Source organism: Entelurus aequoreus, linkage group LG26 (assembly GCF_033978785.1).
Source record: "Entelurus aequoreus isolate RoL-2023_Sb linkage group LG26, RoL_Eaeq_v1.1, whole genome shotgun sequence".
In the NCBI taxonomy this organism is placed as follows: Eukaryota; Metazoa; Chordata; class Actinopteri; order Syngnathiformes; family Syngnathidae; genus Entelurus; species Entelurus aequoreus.
Window position 1 is genome coordinate 4,372,191 of NC_084756.1, and position 12,117 is coordinate 4,384,307.

At 40.5% G+C, this 12,117-nt stretch overlaps 1 protein-coding gene across 1 annotated transcript in view; it reads left to right on the forward strand.

Annotated features, from left to right (window-relative positions):
• nav1b (neuron navigator 1b) overlaps positions 1-12,117 on the forward strand; it is a 151,251-nt gene that overhangs the window by 54,094 nt on the left and 85,040 nt on the right. The window lies entirely within an intron of this gene.

Consider the following 12,117-nt stretch of genomic DNA (forward strand, 5'->3'; position numbering starts at 1 on the left):
AGTCCATACTGGATCTAAAATAAATGTATGAGAGTCCAGTCCATAGTGGATCTAACATAATAGTAAGAGTCCAGTCCATAGTGGAGCTAACATAATAGTGTGAGAGTCCAGTCCATAGTGGATCGAACATAATAGTGAGAGTCCAGTCCATAGTGGATCGAACATAATAGTGTGAGAGTCCAGTCCATAGTGGATCTAGCATAATAGTGTGAGAGTCCAGTCCATAGTGGATCTAACATAATGGTGGGAGTCCAGTCCATAGTGGATCTAACATAATAGTGTGGGAGTCCAGTCCATAGTGGATCTAACATAATAGTGTGAGAGTCCAGTCAATAGTGGATCTAACATAATGGTGGGAGTCCAGTCCATAGAGCGCTTTATTTGTCCATTCTTAACATGTACAAAACACATAAGAACTGAATCTAGTGGATCTAACATAATAGTGAGAGTCCAGTCCATAGTGGATCTAACATAATAGTGTGAGAGTCCAGTCCATAGTGGATCGAACATAATAGTGAGAGTCCAGTCCATAGTGGATCGAACATAATAGTGTGCAAGTCCAGTCCATAGTGGATCTAACATAATAGTGTGAGAGTCCAGTCCATAGTGGATCTAACAATAGTGTGAGAGTCCAGTCCATAGTGGATCTAACATAATAGTGTGAGAGTCCAGTCCATAGTGGATCTAACAATAGTGTGAGAGTCCAGTCCATAGTGGATCTAACATAATAGTGTGAGAGTCCAGTCCATAGTGGATCTAACAATAGTGTGAGAGTCCAGTCCATAGTGGATCTAACATAATAGTGTGAAAGTCCAGTCCATACTGGATCTAAAATAAATGTATGAGAGTCCAGTCCATAGTGGATCTAACATAATAGTAAGAGTCCAGTCCATAGTGGAGCTAACATAATAGTGTGAGAGTCCAGTCCATAGTGGATCGAACATAATAGTGAGAGTCCAGTCCATAGTGGATCGAACATAATAGTGTGAGAGTCCAGTCCATAGTGGATCTAGCATAATAGTGTGAGAGTCCAGTCCATAGTGGATCTAACATAATGGTGGGAGTCCAGTCCATAGTGGATCTAACATAATAGTGTGGGAGTCCAGTCCATAGTGGATCTAACATAATAGTGTGAGAGTCCAGTCAATAGTGGATCTAACATAATGGTGGGAGTCCAGTCCATAGAGCGCTTTATTTGTCCATTCTTAACATGTACAAAACACATAAGAACTGAATCTAGTGGATCTAACATAATAGTGAGAGTCCAGTCCATAGTGGATCTAACATAATAGTGTGAGAGTCCAGTCCATAGTGGATCGAACATAATAGTGAGAGTCCAGTCCATAGTGGATCGAACATAATAGTGTGCAAGTCCAGTCCATAGTGGATCTAACATAATAGTGTGAGAGTCCAGTCCATAGTGGAACTAACAATAGTGTGAGAGTCCAGTCCATTGTGGATCTAACATAATAGTGTGAGAGTCCAGTCCATAGTGGATCTAATAATAGTGTGAGAGTCCAGTCCATAGTGGATCTAACATAATAGTGTGAGAGTCCAGTCCATAGTGGATCTAACAATCGTGTGAGAGTCCAGTCCATAGTGGATCTAACATAATAGTGTGAAAGTCCAGTCCATAGTGGATCTAACATAAATGTGTGAGAGTCCAGTCCATAGTGGATCTAACATAATAGTAAGAGTCCAGTCCATAGTGGATCTAACATAATAGTGTGAGAGTCCAGTCCATAGTGGATCGAACATAATAGTGTGAGAGTCCAGTCCATAGTGGATCTAGCATAATAGTGTGAGAGTCCAGTCCATAGTGGATCTAACATAATAGTGTGAGAGTCCAGTTCATAGTGGAACTAACAATAGTGTGAGAGTCCAGTCCATAGTGGATCTAACATAATAGTGAGAGTCCAGTCCATAGTGGATCTAACATAATAGTGTGAGAGTCCAGTCCATAGTGGATCTAACATAATAGTGTGAGAGTCAGTCCAGTCCATAGTGGATCTAACATAATAGTGAGAGTCCAGTCCATAGTGGATCAAACATAATAGTGAGAGTCCAGTCCATAGTGGATCTAACATAATAGTGAGAGTCCAGTCCATAGTGGATCTAACATAATAGTGTGAGAGTCCAGTCCATAGTGGATCTAACATAATAGTGTGAGAGTCAGTCCAGTCCATAGTGGATCTAACATAATAGTGAGAGTCCAGTCCATAGTGGATCAAACATAATAGTGAGAGTCCAGTCCATAGTGGATCTAACATAATAGTGAGAGTCCAGTCCATAGTGGATCTAACATAATAGTGTGAGAGTCCAGTCCATAGTGGATCTAACAATAGTGTGAGAGTCCAGTCCATAGTGGTTCTAACATAATAGTGTGCGAGTCCAGTCCATAGTGGATCTAACATAATAGTGTGAGAGTCCAGGCCATAGTGGATCTAACATAATAGTGTGAGAGTCCAGTCCATAGTGGATCTAACATAATAGTGTAAGAGTCTAGTCTATAATGGATCTAACATAATAGTGTGAGAGTCCAGTCCATAGTGGATCTAACATAATAGTGTAAGAGTCTAGTCTATAATGGATCTAACATAATAGTGTGAGAGTCCAGTCCATAGTGGATCTAACATAATAGTGTAAGAGTCTAGTCTATAGTGGATCTAACATAATAGAGTGAGAGTCCAGTCCATAGTTGATCTAACATAATAGTGAGAGTCCAGTCCATAGTGGATCTAACATAACAGTGTGAGAGTCCAGTCCATAGTGGATCTAACAATAGTGTGAGAGTCCAGTCCATAGTGGATCTAACATAATAGTGAGAGTCCAGTCCATAGTGGATCTAGCATAATAGTGTGAGAGTCCAGTCCATAGTGGATCTAACAATAGTGTGAGAGTCCAGTCCATAGTGGATCTAACAATAGTGTGAGAGTCCAGTCCATAGTGGATCTAACATAATAGTGTGAGAGTCCAGTCCATAGTGGATCTAACATAATAGTGTGATAGTCCAGTCCATAATGGATCTAACATAATAGTGTGAGAGTCCAGTCCATAGTGGATCTAACATAATAGTGTGAAAGTCCAGTCCATAATGGATCTAACATAATAGTGTGAAAGTCCAGTCCATAGTGGCTCTAACATAAATGTGTGAGAGTCCAGTCCATAGTGGATCTAACATAATAGTGAGTGTCCAGTCCATAGTGGATCTAACATAATAGTGTGAGAGTCCAGTCCATAGTGGATCTAACATAATAGTGAGAGTCCAGTCCATAGTGGATCTACCATAATAGTGAGAGTCCAGTCCATAGTGGATCTAACATAATAGTGTGAGAGTCCAGTCCATAGTGAAACTAGCATAATAGTGTGAGAGTCCAGTCCATAGTGGATCTAACATAATAGTGTGAGAGTCCAGTTCATACTGGATCTAACATAATAGTGAGAGTCCAGTCCATTGTGGATCTAACATAATAGTGTGATAGTCCAGTCCATAGTGGATCTAACATAATAGTGAGAGTCCAGTCCATAGTGGATCCAACATAATAGTGTGAGAGTCCAGTCCATAGTGGATCTAACATAATAGTGAGAGTCCAGTCCATAGTGGATCTAACATAATAGTGTGAGAGTCCAGTCCATAGTGGATCTAACATAATAGTGTGAGAGTCCAGTCCATAGTGGATCTAACAATAGTGTGAGAGTCCAGTCCATAGTGGATCTAACATATTAGTGTGAGAGTCCAGTCCATAGTGGATCTAACAATACTGTGAGAGTCCAGTCCATAGTGGATCTAACATAATAGTGTGAAAGTCCAGTCCATAGTGGCTCTAACATAAATGTGTGAGAGTCCAGTCCATAGTGGATCTAACATAATAGTGAGAGTCCAGTCCATAGTGGATCTAACATAATAGTGTGAGAGTCCAGTCCATAGTGGATCTAACATAATAGTGTGAGAGTCCAGTCCATAGTGGATCTAACATAATAGTGTGAGAGTCCAGTCCATAGTGGATCTAACATAATAGTGTGAGTCCAGTCCATAGTGGATCTAACATAATAGTGAGAGTCCAGTCCATAGTGGATCTAACATAATAGTGAGAGTCCAGTCCATAGTGAATCTAACATAATAGTGTGAGAGTCCAGTCCATAGTGGATCTAATAATAGTGTGAGAGTCCAGTCCATAGTGGTTCTAACATAAGAGTGTGCGAGTCCAGTCCATAGTGGATCTAACATAATAGTGTGAGAGTCCAGTCCATAGTGGATCTAACAATAGTGTGAGAGTCCAGTCCATAGTGGATCTAACATAATAGTGTAAGAGTCTAGTCTATAATGGATCTAACATAATAGTGTGAGAGTCCAGTCTATAGTGGATCTAACATAATAGAGTGAGAGTCCAGTCCATAGTTGATCTAACATAATAGTGAGAGTCCAGTCCATAGTGGATCTAACATAACAGTGTGAGAGTCCAGTCCATAGTGGATCTAACAATAGTGTGAGAGTCCAGTCCATAGTGGATCTAACATAATAGTGAGAGTCCAGTCCATAGTGGATCTAACATAATAGTGGGAGAGTCCAGTCCATAGTGGATCTAACAATAGTGTGAGAGTCCAGTCCATAGTGGATCTAACAATAGTGTGAGAGTCCAGTCCATACTGGATCTAACATAATAGTGTGAGAGTCCAGTCCATAGTGGATCAAACATAATAGTGTGAAAGTCCAGTCCATAATGGATCTAACATAATAGTGTGAGAGTCCAGTCCATAGTGGATCTAACATATTAGTGTGAGAGTCCAGTCCATAGTGGATCTAACAATAGCGTGGGAGTCCAGTCCATAGTGGATCTAACATAATAGTGTGAAAGTCCAGTCCATAGTGGCTCTAACATAAATGTGTGAGAGTCCAGTCCATAGTGGATCTAACATAATAGTGAGAGTCCAGTCCATAGTGGATCTAACATAATAGTGTGAGAGTCCAGTCCATAGTGGATCTAACATAATAGTGAGAGTCCAGTCCATAGTGGATCTAACATAATAGTGCGAGTCCAGTCCATAGTGGATCTAACATAATAGTGTGAGAGTCCAGTTCATAGTGGATCTAACATAATAGTGAGAGTCCAGTCCATTGTGGATCTAACATAATAGTGTGATAGTCCAGTCCATAGTGGATCTAACATAATAGTGAGAGTCCAGTCCATAGTGGATCTAACATAATAGTGTGAGAGTCCAGTCCATAGTGGATCTAACATAATAGTGAGAGTCCAGTCCATAGTGGATCTAACATAATAGTGTGAGAGTCCAGTCCATAGTGGATCTAACATAATAGTGAGAGTCCAGTCCATAGTGGATCTAACATAATAGTGTGAGAGTCCAGTCCATAGTGGATCTAGCATAATAGTGTGAGAGTCCAGTCCATAGTGGATCTAACATAATAGTGTGAGAGTCCAGTCCATAGTGGATCTAAAATAATAGTGTGAGAGTCCAGTCCATAGTGGATCTAACATTATAGTGTGAGAGTCCAGTCCATAGTGGATCTAACATAATAGTGAGAGTCCAGTCCATAGTGGATCTAACATAATAGTGTGAGAGTCCAGGCCATAGTGGATCTAACATATTACTGTGATAGTCCAGTCCATAGTGGATCTAACTTAATAGTGAGAGTCCAGTCCATAGTGGATCTAACATAATAGTGAGAGTCCAGTCCATAGTGGATCCAACATAATAGTGAGAGTCCAGTCCATAGTGGATCTAACATAATAGTGTGAGAGTCCAGTCCATATTGGATCTAACATAATAGTGTGAGAGTCCAGTCCATAGTGGATCTAACATAATAGTGTGAGAGTCCAGTCCATAGTGGATCTATCATTATAGTGTGAGAGTCCAGTCCATAGTGGATCTAACATAATAGTCAGAGTCCAGTCCATAGTGGATCTAACATAATAGTGTGAGAGTCCAGGCCATAGTGGATCTAACATAATACTGTGAGAGTCCAGTCCATAGTGGATCTAACATAATAGTGTGAGAGTCCAGTTCATAGTGGATCTAACATAATAGTGAGAGTCCAGTCCATAGTGGATCTAACATAATAGTGTGATAGTCCAGTCCATAGTGGATCTAACATACCGGTAATAGTGAGAGTCCAGTCCATAGTGGATCTAGCATAATAGTGTGAGAGTCCAGTCCATAGTGGATCTAACATAATAGTGTGAGTGTCCAGTCCATAGTGGATCTAACATAATAGTGTGAGAGTCCAGTCCATAGTGGATCTAACATTATAGTGTGAGAGTCCAGTCCATAGTGGATCCAACATAATAGTGAGAGTCCAGTCCATAGTGGATCTAACATAATAGTGTCAGAGTCCAGGCCATAGTGGATCTAACATATTACTGTGATAGTCCAGTCCATAGTGGATCTAACATAATAGTGAGAGTCCAGTCCATAGTGGATCTAACATAATAGTGAGAGTCCAGTCCATAGTGGATCCAACATAATAGTGAGAGTCCAGTCTATAGTGGATCTAACATAATAGTGTGAGAGTCCAGTCCATATTGGATCTAACATAATAGTGTGAGAGTCCAGTCCATAGTGGATCTAAGATAATAGTGTGAGAGTCCAGTCCATAGTGGATCTATCATTATAGTGTGAGAGTCCAGTCCATAGTGGATCTAACATAATAGTCAGAGTCCAGTCCATAGTGGATCTAACATAATAGTGTGAGAGTCCAGGCCATAGTGGATCTAACATAATACTGTGAGAGTCCAGTCCATAGTGGATCTAACATAATAGTGAGAGTCCAGTCCATAGTGGATCTAACATAATAGTGTGAGAGTCCAGTCCATAGTGCATCTAACATAATAGTGTGAGAGTCCAGTCCATAGTGGATCTAACATAATAGTGAGAGTCCAGTCCATAGTGGATCTAACATAATAGTGAGAGTCCAGTCCATAGTGGATCTAACATAATAGTGTGAGAGTCCAGTCCATAGTGGATCTAACATAATAGTGAGAGTCCAGTCCATAGTGGATCTAGCATGATAGTGAGAGTCCAGTCCATAGTGGATCTAACATAATATTGTGAGAGTCCAGTCCACAGTGGATCTAACATTATAGTGTGAGAGTCCAGTCCATAGTGGCTCTAACATAATAGTGAGAGTCCAGTCCATAGTGGATCTAACATAATAGTGTGAGAGTCCAGTCCATATTGGATCTAACATAATAGTGAGAGTCCAGTCCATAGTGGATCTAACATAATAGTGAGAGTCCAGTCCATAATGGATCTAACATAATAGTGTGAGAGTCCAGTCCATAGTGGATCTAACATAATAGTGTGAGAGTCCAGTCCATAGTGGATCTAACATAATAGTGTGAGAGTCCAGTCCACAGTGGATCTAACATAATAGTAAGAGTCCAGTCCATAGTGGATCTAACATAATAGTGAGAGTCCAGTCCATAGTGGATCTAACATAATAGTGTGAGAGTCCAGTCCATAGTGGATCTAACATAATAGTGAGAGTCCTGTCCATAGTGGATCTAACATAATATTGTGAGAGTCCAGTCCATAGTGGATCTAACATAGTAGTTAGAGAGTCCAGTCCATAGTGGATCGAACATAATAGTGAGAGTCCAGTCCATAGTTGATCTAACATAATAGTGTGAGAGTCCAGGCCATAGTGGATCTAACATATTACTGTGAGAGTCCAGTCCATAGTGGATCTAACATAATAGTGAGAGTCCAGTCCATAGTGGATCCAACATAATAGTGAGAGTCCAGTCCATAGTGGATCCAACATAATAGTGAGAGTCCAGTCCAGAGTGGATCTAACATAATAGTGTGAGAGTCCAGTCTATAGTGGATCTAACATAATAGTGTGAGAGTCCAGTCCATAGTGGATCTAACATAATAGTGTGAGAGTCCAGTCCATAGTGGATCTAACATTATAGTGTGAGAGTCCACTCCATAGTGGATCTAACATAATAGTGAGAGTCCAGTCCATAGTGGATCTAACATAATAGTGTGAGAGTCCAGGCCATAGTGGATCTAACATAATAGTGAGAGTCCAGTCCATAGTGGATCTATCATTATAGTGTGAGAGTCCAGTCCATAGTGGATCTAACATAATAGTCAGAGTCCAGTCCATAGTGGATCTAACATAATAGTGTGAGAGTCCAGGCCATAGTGGATCTAACATAATACTGTGAGAGTCCAGTCCATAGTGGATCTAACATAATAGTGAGAGTCCAGTCCATAGTGGATCTAACATAATAGTGTGAGAGTCCAGTCCATAGTGCATCTAACATAATAGTGTGATAGTCCAGTCCATAGTGGATCTAACATACCGGTAATAGTGAGAGTCCAGTCCATAGTGGATCTAGCATAATAGTGTGAGAGTCCAGTCCATAGTGGATCTAACATAATAGTGTGAGTGTCCAGTCCATAGTGGATCTAACATAATAGTGTGAGAGTCCAGTCCATAGTGGATCTAACATTATAGTGTGAGAGTCCAGTCCATAGTGGATCCAACGTAATAGTGAGAGTCCAGTCCATAGTGGATCTAACATAATAGTGTCAGAGTCCAGGCCATAGTGGATCTAACATATTACTGTGATAGTCCAGTCCATAGTGGATCTAAAATAATAGTGAGAGTCCAGTCCATAGTGGATCTGACATAATAGTGAGAGTCCAGTCCATAGTGGATCCAACATAATAGTGAGAGTCCAGTCTATAGTGGATCTAACATAATAGTGTGAGAGTCCAGTCCATATTGGATCTAACATAATAGTGTGAGAGTCCAGTCCATAGTGGAACTAAGATAATAGTGTGAGAGTCCAGTCCATAGTGGATCTATCATTATAGTGTGAGAGTCCAGTCCATAGTGGATCTAACATAATAGTCAGAGTCCAGTCCATAGTGGATCTAACATAATAGTGTGAGAGTCCAGGCCATAGTGGATCTAACATAATACTGTGAGAGTCCAGTCCATAGTGGATCTAACATAATAGTGAGAGTCCAGTCCATAGTGGATCTAACATAATAGTGTGAGAGTCCAGTCCATAGTGCATCTAACATAATAGTGTGAGAGTCCAGTCCATAGTGGATCTAACATAATAGTGAGAGTCCAGTCCATAGTGGATCTAACATAATAGTGAGAGTCCAGTCCATAGTGGATCTAACATAATAGTGTGAGAGTCCAGTCCATAGTGGATCTAACATAATAGTGAGAGTCCAGTCCATAGTGGATCTAGCATAATAGTGAGAGTCCAGTCCATAGTGGATCTAACATAATATTGTGAGAGTCCAGTCCACAGTGGATCTAACATTATAGTGTGAGAGTCCAGTCCATAGTGGCTCTAACATAATAGTGAGAGTCCAGTCCATAGTGGATCTAACATAATAGTGTGAGAGTCCAGTCCATATTGGATCTAACATAATAGTGAGAGTCCAGTCCATAGTGGATCTAACATAATAGTGAGAGTCCAGTCCATAGTGGATCTAACATAATAGTGTGAGAGTCCAGTCCACAGTGGATCTAACATAATAGTAAGAGTCCAGTCCATAGTGGATCTAACATAATAGTGAGAGTCCAGTCCATAGTGGATCTAACATAATAGTGTGAGAGTCCAGTCCATAGTGGATCTAACATAATAGTGAGAGTCCTGTCCATAGTGGATCTAACATAATATTGTGAGAGTCCAGTCCATAGTGGATCTAACATAGTAGTTAGAGAGTCCAGTCCATAGTGGATCTAACATAATAGTGAGAGTCCAGTCCATAGTTGATCTAACATAATAGTGTGAGAGTCCAGGCCATAGTGGATCTAACATATTACTGTGAGAGTCCAGTCCATAGTGGATCTAACATAATAGTGAGAGTCCAGTCCATAGTGGATCCAACATAATAGTGAGAGTCCAGTCCAGAGTGGATCTAACATAATAGTGTGAGAGTCCAGTCTATAGTGGATCTAACATAATAGTGTGAGAGTCCAGTCCATAGTGGATCTAACATAATAGTGTGAGAGTCCAGTCCATAGTGGATCTAACATTATAGTGTGAGAGTCCAGTCCATAGTGGATCTAACATAATAGTGAGAGTCCAGTCCATAGTGGATCTAACATAATAGTGTGAGAGTCCAGGCCATAGTGGATCTAACATAATAGTGAGAGTCCAGTCCATAGTGGATCTATCATTATAGTGTGAGAGTCCAGTCCATAGTGGATCTAACATAATAGTCAGAGTCCAGTCCATAGTGGATCTAACATAATAGTGTGAGAGTCCAGGCCATAGTGGATCTAACATAATACTGTGAGAGTCCAGTCCATAGTGGATCTAACATAATAGTGAGAGTCCAGTCCATAGTGGATCTAACATAATAGTGTGAGAGTCCAGTCCATAGTGCAGCTAACATAATAGTGTGATAGTCCAGTCCATAGTGGATCTAACATACCGGTAATAGTGAGAGTCCAGTCCATAGTGGATCTAGCATAATAGTGTGAGAGTCCAGTCCATAGTGGATCTAACATAATAGTGTGAGTGTCCAGTCCATAGTGGATCTAACATAATAGTGTGAGAGTCCAGTCCATAGTGGATCTAACATTATAGTGTGAGAGTCCAGTCCATAGTGGATCCAACATAATAGTGAGAGTCCAGTCCATAGTGGATCTAACATAATAGTGTCAGAGTCCAGGCCATAGTGGATCTAACATATTACTGTGATAGTCCAGTCCATAGTGGATCTAACATAATAGTGAGAGTCCAGTCCATAGTGGATCTAACATAATAGTGAGAGTCCAGTCCATAGTGGATCCAACATAATAGTGAGAGTCCAGTCTATAGTGGATCTAACATAATAGTGTGAGAGTCCAGTCCATATTGGATCTAACATAATAGTGTGAGAGTCCAGTCCATAGTGGATCTAAGATAATAGTGTGAGAGTCCAGTCCATAGTGGATCTATCATTATAGTGTGAGAGTCCAGTCCATAGTGGATCTAACATAATAGTCAGAGTCCAGTCCATAGTGGATCTAACATAATAGTGTGAGAGTCCAGGCCATAGTGGATCTAACATAATACTGTGAGAGTCCAGTCCATAGTGGATCTAACATAATAGTGAGAGTCCAGTCCATAGTGGATCTAACATAATAGTGTGAGAGTCCAGTCCATAGTGCATCTAACATAATAGTGTGAGAGTCCAGTCCATAGTGGATCTAACATAATAGTGGGAGTCCAGTCCATAGTGGATCTAACATAATAGTGAGAGTCCAGTCCATAGTGGATCTAACATAATAGTGTGAGAGTCCAGTCCATAGTGGATCTAACATAATAGTGAGAGTCCAGTCCATAGTGGATCTAGCATAATAGTGAGAGTCCAGTCCATAGTGGATCTAACATAATATTGTGAGAGTCCAGTCCACAGTGGATCTAACATTATAGTGTGAGAGTCCAGTCCATAGTGGCTCTAACATAATAGTGAGAGTCCAGTCCATAGTGGATCTAACATAATAGTGTGAGAGTCCAGTCCATATTGGATCTAACATAATAGTGAGAGTCCAGTCCATAGTGGATCTAACATAATAGTGAGAGTCCAGTCCATAGTGGATCTAACATAATAGTGTGAGAGTCCAGTCCATAGTGGATCTAACATAATAGTGTGAGAGTCCAGTCCATAGTGGATCTAACATAATAGTGTGAGAGTCCAGTCCACAGTGGATCTAACATAATAGTAAGAGTCCAGTCCATAGTGGATCTAACATAATAGTGAGAGTCCAGTCCATAGTGGATCTAACATAATAGTGTGAGAGTCCAGTCCATAGTGGATCTAACATAATAGTGAGAGTCCTGTCCATAGTGGATCTAACATAATATTGTGAGAGTCCAGTCCATAGTGGATCTAACATAGTAGTTAGAGAGTCCAGTCCATAGTGGATCTAACATAATAATGAGAGTCCAGTCCATAGTTGATCTAACATAATAGTGTGAGAGTCCAGGCCATAGTGGATCTAACATATTACTGTGAGAGTCCAGTCCATAGTGGATCTAACATAATAGTGAGAGTCCAGTCCATAGTGGATCCAACATAATAGTGAGAGTCCAGTCCATAGTGGATCCAACATAATAGTGAGACTCCAGTCCA